The 22,762-nt window shown below is 39.1% G+C and overlaps 1 long non-coding RNA gene across 1 annotated transcript; it reads left to right on the top strand.

Annotated features, from left to right (window-relative positions):
* Positions 1 to 845: 845 nt before the first annotated feature.
* On the top strand, positions 846 to 4,312 carry LOC126825018 (uncharacterized). Its single transcript, XR_007681760.2, has 4 exons — positions 846 to 966; positions 1,764 to 1,887; positions 2,576 to 2,705; positions 4,110 to 4,312. It is a non-coding gene; the product is annotated as an uncharacterized LOC126825018 (long non-coding RNA).
* Positions 4,313 to 22,762: the final 18,450 nt, after the last annotated feature.

The following is a 22,762-nucleotide window of genomic DNA, read 5'->3' on the forward strand; positions in this document are numbered from 1 at the left end:
TTCTCAATCGAATTTCAATCTCTAGCTTCTGGTTATTCCAGTCTACGCCGAAAGTAAATATTGAGCATGCTCTCCAGATAAGAATATAGCGTCACCGGTTGACATGACTTGTGGAATATGCCTAGCATCGTTTTTCGGGTCCCCTATTACACATAGCGCTGAAACGCATTATGGTACACGATTCGTGTACCAATTGTAAAATGTTTATTTTGCATGCATATAGATGCATATAGATATTAATCAGCCATCATCTTAAAGGAGCTAATATTTGGAACCTAGAAATTGACACAAATGGGTCACAACACATATAATAATGTAATATGAATGTATATAAACTGATTTACATTCAATCGTTTTCTGTTTTTACTTTAATTACAAATCAGTTATGTTCGGCGAAGTCTCAATCGAATGGCAATATCTAGCGTCTGGTTATTCCAGTCTACAAAGATGTATTGCGCACGCTCTCCCGGTAACAATATGACGTCACCGTTTAACATGACTTTTTGGAATATGTCTAGCCTCGTTCTTCGAATCCCTTGTTACAAATGGCGTTGAAAGGCATTATGGTTCACGATTCGTGTACCAATGGTAAAATGTTTATTTTGTCTTAAATATTGGATATCAGAAGTCCATCTTATCCCGGTAAGATAACAACATAACAACATAGCAGGGAAATCCCCTAAAATTAACCGTGAAACACTTCTTATATGCATACAAAAAAAAAAAAAAAAATGAAAACTGCATATTTGACAGCTCTTGAAATATTGAAATGAAGCATTGCCCGGGTAAAGGAGAGTGTCATAATTCTTAATAGTAGTAGCACGCACGGCGGGTTGAGAGCTAGACTTAACCAATATTACAAAATGGGATCGAGGGGAAGCAAACTTGTTAATACAACCATTTTTACAGAGGGGGATATAGTTTTCTTTCAAAGACCAGGTTATAAATGTTATGGTATCTATGTAGGTAAGCGAAATTAATTTTCTACTAGCAATTCAATGTGGTTTAAAAATAACGAATGCAAATTCAAAGTTCGCTATGAATGAAATAATATTGTAATTCTTATTGGGCAGGGTTTCATTGTGTAAGAGGCAGAGCTAAAGTAAAATGAAACGAGGTTTAACGTCCTACTGTTCTGCTTCGACTAGACCATTGAAGACAGGCATACTCAATACAGTGTGCTATGAGGGATATTTTGCCCAGGCAGCGGCATATCGAATACCAATTCCAATTAGTGTTCTTGTACGTACACGACAATGTGTACACGGTACCTCAAATTTTCTTCCCATCCGAATGACTGTTGAGATGTATATATTCTGCTTTCATTTAATACAATTATAACATCTTTGTAGACTGGAATGACCAGACGCTAGATATTGCCATTCGATTGAGACTTCTAGCCTATTTCGCCGAACATAATTGTTGAATATGGCGGCCATTTAGGACAGAGATCTATTCTCGAAGTAGAGTAGGTAGTACTCCTTGTGCAGAAAGGGACGAAGTCCTCTAACCGTTCCTATTAAAAATACCATTCTACCTCATCTCTGTTCAAAGGCTATATTGGAGTTCGCAATTTTCACCGCAATTATTCTTTGTTCACCGCGTCTGACACAAATGTATAATAATCCAACATTATTTTCAAGTAGAATTTTGCGATTAAAATCCAAAAACACGTTTAAATCGGCTCTCCATTACAAAACTAACACTTGTGCATGTTTTTGCAATTCTACATGAAAATAGTGTTGGGTTATTTTTATTTTCAGGTAATGATGAAATAGTCTATTTAGCTGGGGATGATAACTCGGATACTATGGTTAAAAGGGAAAACATGTGGAAGGAAGCCAAGGGCTCTAAAATCACCACAGTAAATACAGATATTAAAAGACGGTACGACGTTTTCTCACAGGGGCAAAAAATTTATATTCATAAAATTTCTATATTCACATTGTCAAAACTCCAACCAGTGTCTTACTTCAAGCATTACAAAAACATAAGGGGGTTGGATGGCCGAATGGTTAGCACGTGCGCGCGCTGTATCACACGGTCTGTCATTGAGTCAACTGCATGGTGAGGTTTAGATTCCCCGGTTGTACGTGACAAGGAGTAGGGTCGCCTGTTAAACCTTGTGGGTTTTCTCCGGGTCCTCCGGTTTCCTCCCACTGGTAAGACCCCTTCGCGCAATAAAATTGAACCATGTGTTAGTCCCGAAATGACCTAGTTTGTGTCGAATGGACGTTAAACCCCATCTCTCTCTCTCTCTCTCTCTCTCACACACACACACACACACCCACACACACACACAATATAAATCTTGCATGATTCTTATATCATATATATATGCAAGCGCAATACAAAGTTAAAAAAACTTTGCATGTAGGATCCGTAGAACCGGGAGGAAACCAGACCTCGGTTTTTCGTCCCATCTGAGCGACATGATAGTTCACTTGACTTGACGGCACCACAGACACAACGTCCGATAAATGAAAATATGGTCACAAAGAATATTAAAATAATTCTTATTTTAATATTGATTTTGTTTTGTTTAAAAAGTGTCTTTTCCACAATATTTTTGTAGTCCGTTACCAATAGAAGAAGTAGTAGAGAGGGCTCTATCCAAGCTGGGTGAAGGTGATTATGATCTGTTCGAGAATAGTTGTGAACATTTTGCTATTTGGTGTCGATATGGAGATAAGGAAAGTGATCAGGTACATACAACTGAATTACTCTGTTTATTAAAGGGACAATAACACTCTTGCTGGCTTGAAAGCTCCAGAAAATAAATAATATCTCTATCTAAGTACTAGATGTTTAAGTGTCCTACCTGTTGTGTAAATTATCCATTACATCCTATTTTACTTGTCCAGAGGGTTCGAAAATATTTTTAAATCGAAGTTTCATTTGAAAAGGTTTACGTTAGACGTTTCAAACCATTATTTTGAATTTTTCAAAATTTTTAAATAAGGCGTGTTAAGATGAAATTTGTATCATCAATTAATTGAAATATTCTAAAATAGTACAATTTGTTGACCAGAATAAAGATTGGGACATATTATTCAGTTACAACAAGAGTGGTATTGAGCCTTTAAGTTACCCAACAAACATTTTTTAGTTAGCCACCTAGCATTTTTAGTTATTGAGCCTTTAAGTTACCCAACAAACATTTTTTAGTTAGCCACCTAGCATTTTTAGTTAGCCATCTAGCATTTTTAGTTAGTCAACTAGCATTTTGTTTTTCTCCATCATGTATGTTGTGATTTTACTCTGTATAGTACAGGTGCCCCGTCAGGATAACCGGGACTTCGTCCATCTTTCCATGGAGTCCCGTTCGACCAGCGGTATCTAACATATAGATTGTCGATAGGCTGTTAAGATTTTGCACTAGGCTTGAAATAGGTAATATTGATATTATTACAGACGGCTTGATTCATCAAAGGGGAGTATAGGTACTTTATAGAAATACACTCGATCACTAAGGGAGAAGGGGTAAGTTGAGTCACCCACTTTCCAGCCTGTATGATTAAAGATGGACAAATGGTGGCGCCATCTATTAAATAGTCCAATAGTTATTGGTGTAAAGTCAATTTACCCACAATTGTTTTGGAACTCAACCATTTTATTACGGCAGAGTAATTTGACAGGATATGGTTGTTAATGATGAACAAGTCATTTAACTATGAACCAGCAAATTGTGGATACTTTGAAATCCACAGCAGTTTTTGTGGCAAGTGGCACAACTTACCCCGCTCTCCCCTATATGTATAAAGCGCGGGGGCTGGGTGGCCGCGCGAATGGTTAACGTGTGCACGTTTGATCAAAAGCTCTGAGTCAAGTGGCGTGGTTACGATTGTACGCGATAAGGAGTAGGGTCGCCTGTTCAAAACCTCGTCGGTTTTCTCCTGGTCCTCCGGTTTCCTCCCACTGATAAAAAAAAAACCTACGCGCTAGCGAATTATTGGAATGCCATTGAACCATATATTAGTTCCGAAATGACCTAGTATGTGTCGAGTGGACGTTAAACCCCATTTCACTCTATCTCCCCTACACGTATAATGCAGATGATCAAAATATCCAACCATTTTCTTATTTTTTATTTTACTATTATATTTTAGCTCAATAAGACCAAAACCGACAAGGGTAACTTGGGAAGAAATATGGAACGCTTCGTTAACGGAGCTCAATTTATAGCATCCATAGTAACCGCAGTAATCTAACCCAAGGATATTTTTTAAGTAAAATGATATACATATAATGCAGTAATCAAAAGACCTACGTAGTCCTCATAATAATAAGTGAAATGGAAAAATATGTTAAATAAACAAGGAAGCAAATCATGACAACAGTTGGTTGATGGCCAACAGGGTGTTAAATAAAGATGGCGAATAAAAGGAGGAAACGACACGACGTATCAATTCTTGGATGTCATAAACAGGTTCCATTTGCAAATAAAGATTCAAATAAATACCTAACCGATCCCTTTTCACTAGACACACATGCGACACTGAATGTGAGGCATTTGGGCAGGGTCAGATTGGGCCATCGGGCGATCGCCCGAAGGGCCGGTCGGACAAAAAACTGAAAAAAATAATTTTGTCCAATTCGTCTAAAAAACCCTTTTCTGCTGAACATTATATGGGGAGGGGGGGGGGGGTATTTGACTGGCCATGGAGCGATGATGATCATGTTGTATGTGGCCGGTGGCTTTAACGGACCGCCACGCCATCACTGGAGTCTGGAATGGGCTGGTATAATAGACTTTCTGGGCCGGGTGTGCGCCGGAATTCGGAATCCTGCATAATATGACGATATGATGATTTCACAGGTTGATGGTTGTAAGTTACTTGCAGGTCTGGGTTTTGGACTGAATTAATCGATTTATGAGATATACTATTTGACAGAGATTATAATCAGAATCGCATATTTGGGGTTCTTTTTTCAAAATGTTCCCGGCGGAAAGCCCCCGGACCACCCGTCGGGGCTCCGCGGTCAGTAAAAGGGGCCGCTCCGACACGGGAGCCCGGGCCGGTTTCCGGCCCCAATCCGCCCCTGCATTTGGGTCATGAGAGGACGAACCCTATCGATATCCAGCTTTCCGACACCGTTCGTACGAGAGTTACCCCCTCCCCCTTTTGCTAAAAATCTTGTGAACGCGATAGAGGCTATAATACAAGCCAAATATTGATACTCTTTCCATAAACACGCGGATTGTCTCTGCTCTGACGCTTCATTTATACTTTCTCACTATTCCCCCTTATATCTGTTCCTTTCTTCTCGTGCTTCCTTCTCTCGTTCCGTGATATCAATGGCAGCGATGTTCCGACAGGCTATAACCTTCTTAACAATAGCTATTGGAGCAGCAACAAACAGAAGTAAAGTCTACAAACCAATGGAAAGATTTCCTACTACCACTGTAAAATAGAATGAATTAATGAATGAATGAATGAAATGGAGTTTTATGACAGGCCACGTCCAACCGGTTTGTCATTGAGTTAAGTGTAGTGGTTTGGATTCCCTGCTTGTACATGACAAGGTGTAGGGTCGCATGTCCCTCTGCTGCTAAAAACAATCGATTATTGAAATACAATTGAACATTATGTTAATCTCGAAATGACTTGGTTTGTGTCGAGTGGATGTTAAACCCCATCTCTCTCCCTCTTTTTCTCGCTTCGTGGTTGTAGTTAATCAGAGGTATTGTTTTCTTGAATCAAACACTATCAATGTTATTCTCTATGTTGATTATGTCCAACCTCGTGGGTTTTCTCCGGGTCCTCCGGATTCCTCCCACTGCTAAAGACCCCTACGCGCAAGCGAAATATTGAAATGAAATTAAACCATATGTTTGTGATGAGTGGACGTTAAACCCCATTCCTCTCTCTCTATGTTGATTATTTATACGAATCTACTCATGACGACCCGATAAAGCTATTTTGAAAAGTCTACAAGTGCGAACTTAGTAATTTAGGGTAAGTAAGAAGTTACCACCCGATTCTAGAAAATATCACAAAATTTGTTTTATGATTTGTCTCTTGGCCGTGTTTACCTGTATTTCAAGGGCTTGGGTTGGCATATGTAATATAATCCATCACGAGGATCAAGCTCATACATATCTATCCATCACGTTGCCATGGAAATGAAATGAGAGAGAGAGAAATGGGGTTTAACGTCCACTCGACACAAACTAGGTCATTTCGGGACTAACATATGGTTTAATTTTATTTACATAATTCGCTTGCGCGTAGGGGTCTTTAGCAGTGGGAGGAAACCGGAGGACCCGGAGAAAACCCACGAGGTTGGACAGGCGACCCTACTCCTTGCCACGTACAACCGGGGATTCGAAACCACGCCAGTCGACTCAATGACAGACTTTATGATACAGCGCGCGCACGCTAACCATTCAGCCATCCAACCCACCGGAAATGAAATGAATTGAGGTTTAACGTCCTACTGTTCGGCTTCTAACCTGGGCAAATAAAGACGGGCATACGCCATACAGTGTGCTATGAGGGAAATGTGCCCGGACAGCGGCACTACGGCCCACTCTTATATCGAATTCCAACTGCCAATGGATCTTTTACGTGCACGCCAACGTGTACACAGGACCTCGGTTTTTCGTCCCATCCGAACGACTAGACAACTGTCCTTGTAAGGCCCTCCATCCTGCATCACTGACAAGGGGAAACCACGCCGGAAAATCTGGATGAACTTTCTCGGCCAATGCAGGGATCGAACACCCGACCTCCAGGCTAGCGAGCCAGCGTCTTACATAGCCACCGTGATCCCCCACGTTGCCATGGAACTTTCGTTTTGTATATCGGTATTAGTCTTTGACGCATTACATTGCGCAATAGACTTCACAATCTGAAAGAATGTTTATGATATGTTATCTCACATTATAATTATCCGACTCAAACAAAATTCAATTTTTAATGCAACCATATACAACTGGCGGTAGTTTTTACTTTGATGTCCATAGCAGTTATATCTCATAACAACCTGTCATGACATCATCATAGGTTGATATATTCGTTCATATCAACCGCTGATGACGTCATGACAGGTTGATATTTCATATCAACCGCTAATGACGTCATCTCAGGTCAATATATTCGACTCATATCAACCGCTGATGACGTAGATGATCGAAATAATACAAAAAAAACCACAGAAATAAATTTTTATTCTTTTGACAATTAAAATTTATTATGGTACAGTTTCTAACATTCAGGACCGAAATAGACGGCGTACTTATCGACATACATGTATTTAGATCGATTATCCATGTCTAAGATATCTTTCAGAATTTTCTTTTCGTCCACATTGCGATTATTTCTCCACACACTACAAGACTTGAAAGTATTTATCGCCCAAGAGTTCCTTTGTAAAGTATTTTTGGGTACAGTCCTCTTAAAACAGTCGGTCAAATCCTTCTCTGAACATACCGAAAACCTTCAATCATGGTTCACTGTCAGAATTCTTGGAAAAGAATGCCTTTTGGTCCAAATTTACTGCAGGCTTTGGATAGATCCTCGTCGATATTTGCATTCACATCTATTCCATCGTCAATATGTTGGCTAAAAAGGATTGATTATTCGTCTGACTTCGTATTACTATCCATTTTGTTTTTGCTTTCAATTCAATAGTCCAAAATGGCGACGTATAAACAAAAACATGCACGTGATTACTTCGGTAATTTTCGCTATTTGGCGGAAACTATCGAGCAATTATCCAATCGTTGTTGCCTTTTAATGGAAGAGCCCATTAAATTTAAGGGTGAAATGGCGTTGTATATATGTCGGATATAAACCTACTCTCCCTCGGATTGATATGGTAGAGAACGGGTAGGTTAATATCCTATACATAAACGACCATTAGTTTACTCGTTAATGTTTTCGATAATAAACGCAAAAACAAATTGCTGACCATTTCTATTCGTAAATTCCACCTGATGAATTTCGCAGCTTTTCAAGATTGTGAAATGTTCATAATGTTACGGTGTTTATGCCCTATTCAATGGGCATTGTCTCAAGGGCATCAAAATAAACAAACAATCTTGATCTGATCGAATAACGAGTAATGACAAACTTTTAATATTGCCCATTAAAAAGATTTTAAATTGTCCGGCAAAGGTTTTGCGATGCCCTATATCTTTAATTGTCATCGAAGATGGGGAATCGTGTCCGCGGTCCACGTAAGCAATGAAAGTAACTGCAATAAATGCGAGCTATTGTTACAGACTATTAATGGATGACATGCACAAAAATTGCTTGACGAACGGGGCGACATTTTTTAGAGATCACGCTTTGGAGTGACCCCATAGTTGATAAATTACCTACATACCACTGTGTCCCAGTATAATGTAGTCGCGTTTATGTTATATCACACGTAAGCAATATGTCATATTACTTCTCAGTTTCGTAAACAGGATAAGATAAACAAAGTTGTCAATCATTGTCGAGCGACTTTAAACTGAACAACCGAGGGCCCGTGTACACACTGGCGTGCACGTACAAGATCCTTGGCAGTAAGAATTGGATATAATTGAGTAGCCCTTAGTTTCGCTGTCCGGGCACAATTTTACTCGAAGCACACTGTATGTCGTTTACCCGTCTTCATTAGCCCAGTCGGAGCAGAACAGTAGGACGCTAAACCCCCTTTTATTTCATTTTCGTTACATCTGCATACAATGTAAAACCATGTCACGAAAACTATCCGTATTTTATTTATTTTTTTTAGTCAAGTTCAATTGGAACATGCGCAATTTCTATCTGCCATTTCAGAATGAAATCAAAGGGGTTTAAATTCCTACTTTTCTACACTAACTGTTGTAATGAAGAAGGGTATACACGATACAGTGTGCTATGAGGCGGCGGTGTGAAATGAAATGAAATGGGGTTTAACGTCCTATTGTTCTGATCCGACTGGGCTAATGATGACGGGCATACGCCATACAGTGTGCTATGAGGGAAATTTTGCCCGGGCAGCGGCACTATCGCCTACTCTTATATCGAATTCCAACTGCCAAGGGATCTTTTACGTGCATTCCAATGTTTACACGGGACCTCGGTTTTTCGTCTCATCCGAGGGACTATACAGGTGTCCTTGTCAGGCCCTCCGTCCTGCATCACTGACAAGGGGAAACCACGTCGGAAAATGGCGACGGTGTGTCTTCTACGACCACGCCAGTGTTGATGGAACCTGGGTGTCTCGTGCCATCCCAAAGATAAGGCGCTGTCCTTGTCAGAGCCGGAAAATTTTGTGGCTCCTGTTAGAATCAAAGATGGTCTCGGTGCTCCCACAAAATCCTAGTCTTCAACGTACGGAGGGTTTTGGACCATTGTCAATATTTGACGAAAAGATATATTGCCCATGCGTAACCGAGATTGGTTGTTAATGTGGTTAATTATCCAGTAACTTTGGACAAGTCAAGTAAGAGTTGCGCCCCTTCGCGCAATAAATCCCATAATTCTTGCACTAATATAAAAAAACATAAATCGTGACGACGAATTAGGATTAATTTTTAAAAAAAACCCGATAGATATGGTCCATGAAGAAAGAAATTTTACAATAAAATTAATTTCATGGGCGTCAACATCTTGTTTTAGGACTAGTTACCTCCCATAGACTGTAATAATTGTTTATGATAATGTTAAAGATCGGATAATCTAGCCAATGACCTATTATTCCCAAATGTTGACAACGCATCGAGACTGATCGTGACTAATATTCGTAGAATATTTTTCTGGATGATAGAGACTAAATCAAGTATTGCTATTGGTGACATAGATTTTCAACATGTTAAAGTTCAGACAAGAGTAATTTTCAACATGTTAAAGTTCAGACAAGAGTAATGGCAACGTTATTCTTCCAACAGTTCAAAATACTTATTTTAGTTCTAGAATTGCCATTGCTCCACAATACCAAGGTCACAGTGTTAAAATACAGAATACACATTTCAATAACACAAAATACAATATAAGAGAGTCATGTATCAGTTAGTTTGCACATTATACACTTTTCCATTTTACATTATAGGCAAATGTATTGGGACTCTGCATGATGGAATATATACCTTCTATGGAAACTACAACGCATACGGAAAAAAGTATAGACAATGACGGAAATTAATGAATTACACGATCAATATACAAGGCCAAGGTCAGTAGACGGGAGCGGTACTCTGTTCTCTAGTTGAAGGCAGGCCCCTCGTATGCAAATAGCATTTATATATGGTATATCAAGGTTGTGGACCCTCTAGAGGTCACAATGTTCTTTTGATTTGATGAAACTTGAAATATATCTTTTTATCCCAAAGATTTCAGTCCCTTTCGGTATTCGCGCATTTCAGACCATAACCTCTTAGATTATGTCCCCTGATTGTACAAAAAATCGTGTTTATTTTTTTTTAACTATTTCTCTATCCATCTCTTGCAAAACGTGGCTGTATCTTGTCTGTGGGTGTAGATTTTTGAATGTAAATCTTTTATTTCAAAGAATGCTAATCCTTTGTGGTGATCTTTTAATATGTTGCAATAACATAATAATTAATAGCTGAGAATTATGTCATAACTGGGTTTTTTCCAATGATAGCTCTGATGTTTGAAGTGTTTCAAACATTGAAATATTTCCAATTTTATAAAATGTCCGGGGGGTCGGGGGTAGCTGCCCAATAACTTTTGGGCAATCTGACTTTTCGGGCATACGCGTAAAGTGGTGAAAAAACAATATTTTATAATCTGGTGCCCGAAGTCTAATAAAACACTCATTTTACTATTCTTTTTATTGAATATCGCGAATTTGTACTGCATTGACTATGGATTTAAACATTTTGTATGGAGCCATTCTGCTTGGTAAAATATCATCTAGTTGGTAAATAAAGTGCCCGAAATCTAAAAAAAACCCACATATTTCACTTTTCTGTTAATTGAATACCGCGAATTTGTACTAATTGAATATGGATTAAAACATGTCCGTGCTCTGAGAAATATAAAAAGTTTCAATTTGAGCAAAATGCCAGGTATCACTGACGAGATCTCAATCATTGTACCAAATTCATATTTTTTTTTGAAATTTTGAAACTTGAGTTATGATTCATTGTTTTGTACAACACTATATTATTCTTCAGTTGCATTAGTCATCAGTATGAATTAATATACAGGTTTGAATTAATATACAGGTATGGACCATAGGCTCCCGCACATAAAACACATAAAAGTTCACACCCACAGCTGTAGGTAGTGTTTCGAGAGGTTCATCTAGTGCTAGCTGCTTTTAATCGCAGTTTTATCGAAAATCAAGTTGTTCTTCAAAACGATTGATTATTGTTCTTTATAACATTTTAGCCACATCCAACTACAATTAAGCATACAATCCTAGCTGACACGAACACATATCTTCTGTTTTAAATCAAAGAGGCTACGCTTTAGAAAAAAAAATAAACTCCTCTCGATTTCATATATAGCAAAAGAGGCGTGTAGATGCTAATGCTACAAATTGGCAGTATCTATGAATTGATGACCCAAATCACTACTTGATTAATTTAACCGATAATCCTTGCCTTGAGCTGGGTATCTTTAATTTGTCAAAATAACACTATCTTATTTCAAGGACATAACAGGTATTATTAAACACAATAAGTTTGCAAGGTTGAATTTAATGGATCCATTTGAAACTAAAATCAAACATATTAGAATATGTCAACGTTTTTGGCGATGTTCTCTTAGCTATCGCAGCTTCTGATCGAAATTGAACCATGTGCTGAAATAGGGGCGAGACTTCCTTAAGCTACGTCAGGGTAGCGTACGCCCGTGTACTGACGCAATAGTTAATTACGGTAAAACAGATTTCGGTAAGCCTGAAAATGATAGCTAGAAACAAACATTTGCCATCTACATGTACAGTCATTGAATGAATCACATACATACAAACGGCAAATGTAGTTTTATTTTTGTCTTTGTGCCAGACTATCTTGTGAACCGACCCGTTGAAATCGCCAGAAATGGACAAGACTGGCTATAGGGCAGTCATCAACTGAAAAGGACTTACCCCGACACCGATACATGCCAACATGGTCTCCACTTTAGGGGATGATGCCCCTACTTTTTTCACAGCACAGAAATGGGCTGAGGAATATACGCGTGGCATAAAGAGCCTTGACGAGCTCTCGCTTTCTGGAAGGCCATCAACAGCAACTATTCATAAACATTACCCGGGGACAAGACATGGTGATGGCTAATCGATGGAGGTCGACAGAAGACGCGATTGTAGCTTTTCTTGGTAACCGAGATTGGAGGATTTTAAACTTTTATTATATCTTTAGATGCATATAGATATTAATCAGCCATCATCTTAAAGGAGCTAATATTTGGAACCTAGAAATTGACACAAATGGGTCACAACACATATAATAATGTAATATGAATGTATATAAACTGATTTACATTCAATAGTTTTCTGTCTTTGCTCTAATTACAAATCAGTTATGTTCGGCGAAATACGCTAGAAGTCTCAATCGAAACGTGATGACTTTGACTTTCCAATTGTTAACTTTCCATTTATTAGTAGTAACATTCCAATATCACCAGCTTATGGAGTGTTTGTGTCTCAACTAATTCGTTACGCGAGAGCTTGTTCATTTTATTATGATTTTTGAAGTAGATCGAGGCATTTGTCATCTAAGCTTCAACTACAGGGATACTTGCGAACTAAACTTATTAAAACCTTTAAAAAGTTTTATGGGTGTCATATTGACTTGATTGGTAAATATAACATGTCTCTCTCGGCTATTATTCTAGATATATTTAATTCACGGGTATACAATCTCCCTGATAATGTCTGTCTACTACATCGTTAACACTGTTCACCACGTGCATTTTGCATACCGATAGTCTATTGGCCAATCACGCTATTTTACCGAGATTTCGCCTAATAGTTTGGATGCAGCTATGGCGGGGTGGCGCCATGCAGGGTAAGCTTACTCTTCCGGACACCTGTTACCACTGTTTGTCGTGTATTTTGTACACTGTGAACAGTCCATATGCTGATTACACTATTTTGCCTTATTACACTATTTTGCCTATACCGTTTTTTAGGACTTCGAATTTTGTCTAATGGTTTGGATTGTTCGTACTTAGTTTTATTTTATTAATATCTAGCGTCTGGTTATTCCAGTCTACAAAGATAGTATTGCGCACGCTCTCCAGGTAACAATATGACATCACCGTTTGACATTACTTGTGGAATATCTCTAGCCTCGATCTTCGAATCCCTTGTTACAAATGGCATTGAAAGGCATTATGGTACATGATTCGTGTACCAATGGTAAAGTGTTTATTTTGTCTTAAATATTGGATATCAGTAGCCCATCTTATCCCGGTAAGATAACAACATCAATGTTGATTTAAATTGACAAATAATTCGTGTTTTCAATGCGGAAGACTTTGGGTGATATTGAGTTAGAAACTTAGCTATTCCGGGTGATATTGAGTTAGAAACTTAGCTATTTTAAAAGATACACAAGTCAATATTTATATATCTTGGAAACATAGCAGGGAAATCCCCTAAAATTAACCGTGAAACACTTCTTATATGCATACAAAAAAAAAAAAAAAAAAAAATGAAAACTGCATATTTGACAGCTCTTGAGATATTGAAATGAAGCAGTGCCCGGGTAAAGGAGAGTGTCATAATTCTTAATAGTAGTAGCACGCACGGCGGGTTGAGAGCTAGACTAAACGAATATTACAAAATGGGATCGAGGGGAAGCAAACTTGTTAATACAACCATTTTTACAGAGGGGGATATAGTTTTCTTTCAAAGACCAGGTTATAAATGTTATGGTATCTATGTAGGTAAGCGAAATTAATTTTCTACTAGCAATTACATTCAATGTGGTTTAAAAATAACGAAGTTCGCTATGAATGAAATAATATTGTGATTCTTATTGGGCAGGGTTTCATTGTGTAAGAGGCAGAGCTAAAGTAAAATGAAACGAGGTTTAACGTCCTACTGTTCTGCTTCGACTAGACCAATGAAGACAGGCATACTCGATACAGTGTGCTATGAGGGATATTTTGCCCAGACAGCGGCATATCGAATACCAATTCCAATTAGTGTTCTTGTATGTACACGACAATGTGTACACGGTACCTCGAATTTTCTTCCCATCCGAATGACTGTTGAGCTGCTTTCATTTAATACAATTAAAAAGGTGTATTTAGTCTTGTTGTGTATAACATCTTTGTAGACTGGAATGACCAGACGCTAGATATTGCCATTCGATTGAGACTTCTAGCCTATTTCGCCGAACATAATTGTTGAATATGGCGGCCATTTAGGGCAGAGATCTATTCTCGAAGTAGAGTAGGTAGTACTCTTTGTAGACTGGAATAACCAGACGCTAGATATTGCCATTCGATTGAGACTTCTAGCCTATTTCGCCGAACATAATTGTTGAATATGGCGGCCATTTAGGACAGAGATATATTCTCGAAGTAGAGTAGGTAGTACTCCTTGTGCAGAAAGGGACGAAGTCCTCTAACCGTTCCTATTAAAAATACCATTCTACCCCATCTCTGTTCAAAGGCTATATTGGAGTTCGCAATTTTCACCGCAATTATTCTTTGTTCACCGCGTCTGACACAAATGTATAATAATCCAACATTATTTTCAAGTAGAATTTTGCGATTAAAATCCAAAAACACGTTTAAATCGGCTCTCCTTTACAAAACTAACACTTGTGCATGTTTTTGCAATTCTACATGAAAATAGTGTTGGGTTATTTTTATTTTCAGGTAATGATGAAATAGTCTATTTAGCTGGGGATGATAACTCGGATACTATGGTTAAAAGGGAAAACATGTGGAAGGAAGCCAAGGGCTCTAAAATCACCACAGTAAATACAGATATTAAAAGACGGTACGACGTTTTCTCACAGGGGCAAAAAATTTATATTCATAAAATTTCTATATTCACATTGTCAAAACTCCAACCAGTGTCTTACTTCAAGCATTACAAAAACATAAGGGGATTGGATGGCCGAATGGTTAGCACGTGCGCGCGCTGTATCACACGGTCTGTCATTGAGTCAACTGCATGGTGAGGTTTAGATTCCCCGGTTGTACGTGACAAGGAGTAGGGTCGCCTGTTAAACCTTGTGGGTTTTCTCCGGGTCCCTCCCACTGGTAAGACCCCTTCGCGCAATAAAATTGAACCATGTGTTAGTCCCGAAATGACCTAGTTTGTGTCGAGTGGACGTTAAACCCCATCTCTCTCTCGCTCTCTCTCTCTCACACACACACACACACAAACATAATATAAATCTTGCATGATTCTTATAACATATATATATGCAAGCGCAATACAAAGTTAAAAAAACTTTGCATGTAGGATCCGTAGAACCGGGAGGAAACCAGACCTCGGTTTTTCGTCCCATCTGAGCGACATGATAGTTCACTTGACTTGACGGCACCACAGACACAACGTCCGATAAATGAAAATATGGTCACAAAGAATATTAAAATAATTCTTATTTTATTATTGATTTTGTTTTGTTTAAAAAGTGTCTTTTCCACAACATTTTTGTAGTCCGTTACCAATAAAGGAAGTAGTAGAGAGGGCTCTATCCAAGCTGGGTGAAGGTGATTATGATCTGTTCGAGAATAGTTGTGAACATTTTGCTATTTGGTGTCGATATGGAGATAAGGAAAGTGATCAGGTACATACAACTGAATTACTCTGTTTATTAAAGGGACAATAACACTCTTGCTGGCTTGAAAGCTCCAGAAAATAAATAATATCTCTATCTAAGTACTAGATGTTTAAGTGTCCTACCTGTTGTGTAAATTATCCATTACATCCTATTTTACTTGTTTAGAGGGTTCGAAAATATTTTTAAATCGAAGTTTCATTTGAAAAGGTTTACGTTAGACGTTTTTAACCATTATTTTGAATTTTTCAAAATTTTTAAATAAGGCGTGTTAAGATGAAATTTGTATCATCAATTAATTGAAATATTCTAAAATAGTACAATTTGTTGACCAGAATAAAGATTGGGACATATTATTCAGTTACAACAAGAGTGGTATTGAGCCTTTAAGTTACCCAACAAACATTTTTTAGTTAGCCACCTAGCATTTTGTTTTTCTCCATCATGTATGTTGTGATTTTACTCTGTATAGTACAGGTGCCGCGTCAGGATAACCGGGACCTCGTCCAATTTTCCATGGAGTCCCGTTCGACCAGCGGTATCTAACATATAGATTGTCGATAGGCTGTTAAGATTTCGCACTAGGCTTGAAATAGGTAATATTGATATTATTACAGACGGCTTGATTCATCAAAGGGGAGTATAGGTACTTTATAGAAATACACTCGATCACTAAGGGAGAAGGGGTAAGTTGAGTCACCCACTTTCCAGCCTGTATGATTAAAGATGGACAAATGGTGGCGCCATCTATTAAATAGTCCAATAGTTATTGGTGTAAAGTCAATTTACCCACAATTGTTTTGGAACTCAACCATTTTATTACGGCAGAGTAATTTGACAGGATATGGTTGTTAATGATGAACAAGTCATTTAACTATGAACCAGCAAATTGTGGATACTTTGAAATCCACAGCAGTTTTTATGGCAAGTGGCACAACTTACCCCGCTCTCCCCTATATGTATAAAGCGCGGGGGCTGGGTGGCCGCGCGAATGGTTAACGTGTGCACGTTTGATCAAAAGCTCTGAGTCAAGTGGCGTGGTTACGATTGTACGCGATAAGGAGTAGGGTCGCCTGTTCAACCTCGTCGGTTTTCTCCTGGTCCTCCGGTTTCCTCCCACTGCTAAAAAAAACCCTACGCGCTAGCGAATTATTGGAATGCCATTGAACCATATATTAGTTCCGAAATGACCTAGTATGTGTCGAGTGGACGTTAAACCCCATTTCACTCTATCTCCCCTACACGTATAAAGCAGATGATCAAAATATCCAACCATTTTCTTATTTTTTATTTTACTATTATATTTTAGTTCAATAAGGCCAAAACCGACAAGGGTAACTTGGGAAGAAATATAGAAAGCTTAGTTAACGGAGCTCAAGCTATAGCATCCATAGTAACCGCAGTAATCTAACCCAAGGATATAAAGATGGCGAATAAAAGGAGGAAACGACACGACGTATCAATTCTTGGATGTCATAAACAGGTTCCATTTGCAAATAAAGAATCAAATAAATACCTAACCGATCCCTTTTCACTAGACACACATGCGACACTGAATGTGAGGCATTTGGGCAGGGTCGGATTGGGCCATCGGGCGATCGCCCGAAGGGCCGGTCGGACAAAAAACTGAAAAAAATAATTTTGTCCAATTCGTCTAAAAAACCTTTTTCTGCTGAACATTATATGGGGAGGGGGGGGGGTATTTGACTGGCCATGGAGCGATGATGATCATGTTGTATGTGGCCGGTGGCTTTAACGGACCGCCACGCCATCACTGGAGTCTGGAATGGGCTGGTATAATAGACTTTCTGTGCTGGGTGTGCGCCGGAATTCGGAATCCTGCATAATATGACGATATGATGATTTCACAGGTTGATGGTTGTAAGTTAGTTGCAGGTCGGGGTTTTGGCCTAAATTAATCGATTTATGAGATATACTATTTATCAGAGATTATAATCAGATATGCCACCAAATCGCATATTTGGGGTTCTTTTTTCAAAATGTTCCCGGCGGAAAGCCCCCGGACCACCCGTCGGGACTCCGCGGTCAGTAAAAGGGGCCGCTCCGACACGGGAGCCCGGGCCGGTTTCCGGCCCCAATCCGCCCCTGCATTTGGGTCATGAGAGGACGAACCCTATCGATATTCAGCGCTCCGACAACGTTCGTACGAGAGTTACCCCCTCCCCCTTTTGCTAAAAATCTTGTGAACGCGATAGAGGCTATAATACAAGCCAAATATTGATACTCTTTCCATAAACACGCGGATTGTCTCTGCTCTGACGCTTCATTTATACTTTCTCACTATTCTCCCTTATATCTGTTCCTTTCTTCTCGTGCTTCCTTGTCTCGTTCCGTGATATCAATGGCAGCGATGTTCCGACAGGCTATAACCATTTGTACACCACTTATGACCATCTTAACAATAGCTATTGGAGCAGCAACAAACAGAAGTAAAGTCTACAAACCAATGGAAAGATTTCCTACTGCCTCTGTAAAATAGAATGAATTAATGAATGAATGAATGAAATGGAGTTTTATGACAGGCCACGTCCAACCGGTTTGTCATTGAGTTAAGTGTAGTGGTTTGGATTCCCTGCTTGTACATGACAAGGTGTAGGGTCGCATGTCCCTCTGCTGCTAAAAACAATCGATTATTGAAATACAATTGAACATTATGTTAATCTCGAAATGACTTGGTTTGTGTCGAGTGGATGTTAAACCCCATCTCTCTCCCTCTTTTTCTCGCTTCGTGGTTGTAGTTAATCAGAGGTATTGTTTTCTTGAATCAAACACTATCAATGTTATTCTCTATGTTGATTATCTCCAACCTCGTGGGTTTTCTCCGGGTCCTCCGGTTTCCTCCCACTGCTAAAGACCCCTACGCGCAAGCGAATTATTGAAATGAAATTAAACCATATGTTTGTGTTGAGTGGACGTTAAACCCCATTCCTCTCTCTCTATGTTGATTATTTATAAGAAACTACTCATGACGACCCGATAAAGCTATTTTGAAAAGTCTCCAAGTGCGAACTTAGTAATTTAGGGTAAGTAAGAAGTTACAACACGATTCTAGAAAATATCACAAAATTTGTTTTATGATTTGTCTCTTCGCCGTGTTTACCTGTAATTCAAGGGCTTGGGTTGGCATATGTAATATAATCCATCACGAGGATCAAGCTCATACATATCTATCCATCACGTTGCCATGGAAATGAAATGAGAGAGAGAAATGGGGTTTAACGTCCACTCGACACAAACTAGGTCATTTCGGGACTAACATATGGTTTAATTTTATTTACATAATTCGCTTGCGCGTAGGGGTCTTTAGAGGAAACCGGAGGACAAGGAGAAAACCCACGAGGTTGGACAGGCGACCCTACTCCTTGTCACGTACAACCGGGGATTCGAAACCACGCCAGTTGACTCAATGACAGACTTTATGATACAGCGCGCGCACGCTAACCATTCAGCCATCCAACCCCCCGGAAATGAAATGAATTGTGGTTTAACGTCCTACTGTTCGGCTTCTAACCTGGGCAAATGAAGACGGGCATACGCCATACAGTGTGCTATGGGGGAAATTTGCCCGGGCAGCGGCACTACGGCCCACTCTTATATCGAATTCCAACTGCCAATGGATCTTTTACGTGCACGCCAACGTGTACACAGGACCTCGGTTTTTCGTCCCATCCGAACGACTAGACAACTGTCCTTGTAAGTCCATCCTGCATCACTGACAAGGGGAAACCACGCCGGAAAATCTGGATGAACTTTCTCGGCCAATGCAGGGATCGAACACCCGACCTCCAGGCTAGCGTCTTACATAGCCACCGTGATCCCCCACGTTGCCATGGAACTTTCGTTTTGTATATCGGTATTAGTCCTTGACGCATCACATTGCGCAATAGACTTCACAATCTGAAAGAATGTTTATGATATGTTATCTCACATTATAATTATCCGACTCAAACAAAATCCAGTTTTTAATGCAACCATATACAACTGGCGGTAGTTTTTACTTTGATGTCCATAGCAGTTATATCTCATAACAACCTGTCATGACATCATCATAGGTTGATATATTCGTTCATATCAACCGCTGATGACGTCATGACAGGTTGATATTTCATATCAACCGCTAATGACGTCATCTCAGGTCAATATATTCGGCTCATATCAACCGCTGATGACGTAGATGATCGAAATAATACAAAAAAACACAGAAATAAATTTTTATTCTTTTGACAATTAAAATTTGTTATGGTACAGTTTCTAACATTCAGGACCGAAATAGACGGCGTACTTATCTACATACATGTATTTAGATCGATTATCCATGTCTAAGACATCTTTCAGAATTTTCTTTTCGTCCACATTGCGATTATTTCTCCACACACTACAAGACTTGAAAGTATTTATCGCCCAAGAGTTCCTTTGTAAAGTATTTTTGGGTACAGTCCACTTAAAACAGTCGGTCAAATCCTTCTCTGAACATACCGAAAACCTTCAATCATGGTTCACTGTCAGAATTCTTGGAAAAGAATGCCTTTTGGTCCAAATTTTCTGCAGGCTTTGGATAGATCCTCGTCGATATTTGCATTCACATCTATTCCATCGTCAATATGTTGGCTAAAAAGGATTGATTATTCGTCTGACTTCGTATTACTATCCATTTTGTTTTTGCTTTCAATTCAATAGTCCAAAATGGCGACGTATAAACAAAAACATGCACGTAATTGCACGTGATTACTTCGGTAATTTTCGCTATATGGCGGAAACTATCGAACAATTATCCAATCGTTGTTGCCTTTTAATGGAAGAGCCCATTAAATTTAAGGGTGAAATGGCGTTACATATATGTTGGATATAAACCTACTCTCCCTCGGATTGATGTGGTAGAGAACAATGGGCTTCGACCGCGCGTTCTCTACCATATCAACCTCGGGTAGGTTAATATCCTATACATAAACGACCATTAGTTTACTCGTTAATGTTTTCGATAATAAATGCAAAAACAAATTGCTGACCATTTCTATTCGTAAATTCCACCTGATGAATTTCGCAGCTTTTCAAGATTGTGAAATGTTCATAATGTTACGGTGTTTATGCCCTATTCAATGGGCATTGTCTCAAGGGCATCAAAATAAACAAACAATCTTGATCTGATGGAATAACGAGTAATGACAAACTTTTAATATTTGCCCATTAAAAAGATTTTAAATTGTCCGGCAAAGGTTTTTCGATGCCCTATATCTTTAATTGTCATCGAAGATGGGGAATCGTGTCCGCGGTCCACGTAAGCAATGAAAGTAACTGCAATAAATGCGGGCTATTGTTACAGACTATTAATGGATTACATGCACAAAGATTGCTTGACGAACGGGGCGACATTTTTTAGTGATCACGCTTTGGAATGACCCCATAGTTGATAAATTACCTACATACCACTGTGTCCCAGTATAATGTAGTCGCGTTTATGTTATATCACACGTAAGCAATATGTCATATTACTTCTCAGTTTCGTAAACAGGATAAGATAAACAAAGTTGTCAATCATTGTCGAGCGACTTTAAACTGAACAACCGAGGGCCCGTGTACACACTGGCGTGCACGTACAAGATCCTTGGCAGTAAGAATTGGATATAATTGATAGCCCTTAGTTTCGCTGTCCGGGCACAATTTCACTCGTAGCACACTGTATGTCGTATACCCGTCTTCATTAGCCCAGTCGGAGCAGAACAGTAGGACGCTAAACTCCCTTTATTTCATTTTCGTTACATCTGCATACAATGTAAAACCATGTCACGAAAACTATCCGTATTTTATTTATTTTTTTAGTCAAGTTGAATTGGAACATGCGCAATTTCTATCTGCCATTTCAGAATGGAACCAAAGGGGTTTAAATTCCTACTTTTCTACACTAACTGGTGTAATGAAGACGGATATACACGATACAGCGTGCTATGAGGCGGCGGTGTGAAATGAAATGAAATGGGGTTTAACGTCCTATTGTTCTGCTCCTATACTGGGCTAATGATGACGGGCATACGCCATACAGTGTGCTATGAGGGAAATTTTGCCCGGGCAGCGGCACTATCGCCTACTCTTATATCGAATTCCAACTGCCAAGGGATCTTTTACGTGCATTCCAATGTTTACACGGGACCTCGGTTTTTCGTCTCATCCGAGGGACTAGACAGGTGTCCTTGTCAGGCCCTCCGTCCTGCATCACTGACAAGGGGAAACCACGTCGGAAAATGGCGACGGTGTGTCTTCTATGACCACGCCAGTGTTGATGGAACCTGGGTGTCTCGTGCCATCCCAAAGATAAGGCGCTGTCCTTGTCAGAGCCGGAAAATTTTGTGGCTCCTGTTAGGTTCTCCCACAAAATCCTAGTCTTCAACGTACGGAGGGTTTTGGACCATTGTCAATATTTGACGAAAAGATATATTGCCCATGCGTAACCGAGATTGGTTGTTAATGTGGTTAATTATCCAGTAACTTTGGACAAGTCAAGTAAGAGTTGCGCCCCTTCGCGCAATAAATCCCATAATTCTTGCACTAATATAAAAAAACATAAATCGTGACGACGAATTAGGATTAATTTTTAAAAAAACCCCGATAGATATGGTCCATGAAGAAAGAAATTTTACAATAAAATTAATTTCATGGGCGTCAACATCTTGTTTTAGGACTAGTTACCTCCCATAGACTGTAATAATTGTTTATGATAATGTTAAAGATCGGATAATCTAGCCAATGACCTATTATTCCCAAATGTTGACAACGCATCGAGACTGATCGTGACTAATATTCGTAGAATATTTTTCTGGATGATAGAGACTAAATCAAGTATTGCTATTGGTGACATAGATTTTCAACATGTTAAAGTTCAGACAAGAGTAATTTTCAACATGTTAAAGTTCAGACAAGAGTAATGGCAACGTTATTCTTCCAACAGTTCAAAATACTTATTTTAGTTCTAGAATTGCCATTGCTCCACAATACCAAGGTCACAGTGTTAAAATACAGAATACACATTTCAATAACACAAAATACAAT

Source organism: Patella vulgata, chromosome 6, assembly GCF_932274485.2.
Source record: "Patella vulgata chromosome 6, xgPatVulg1.2, whole genome shotgun sequence".
NCBI classification, from domain to species: Eukaryota; Metazoa; Mollusca; class Gastropoda; family Patellidae; genus Patella; species Patella vulgata.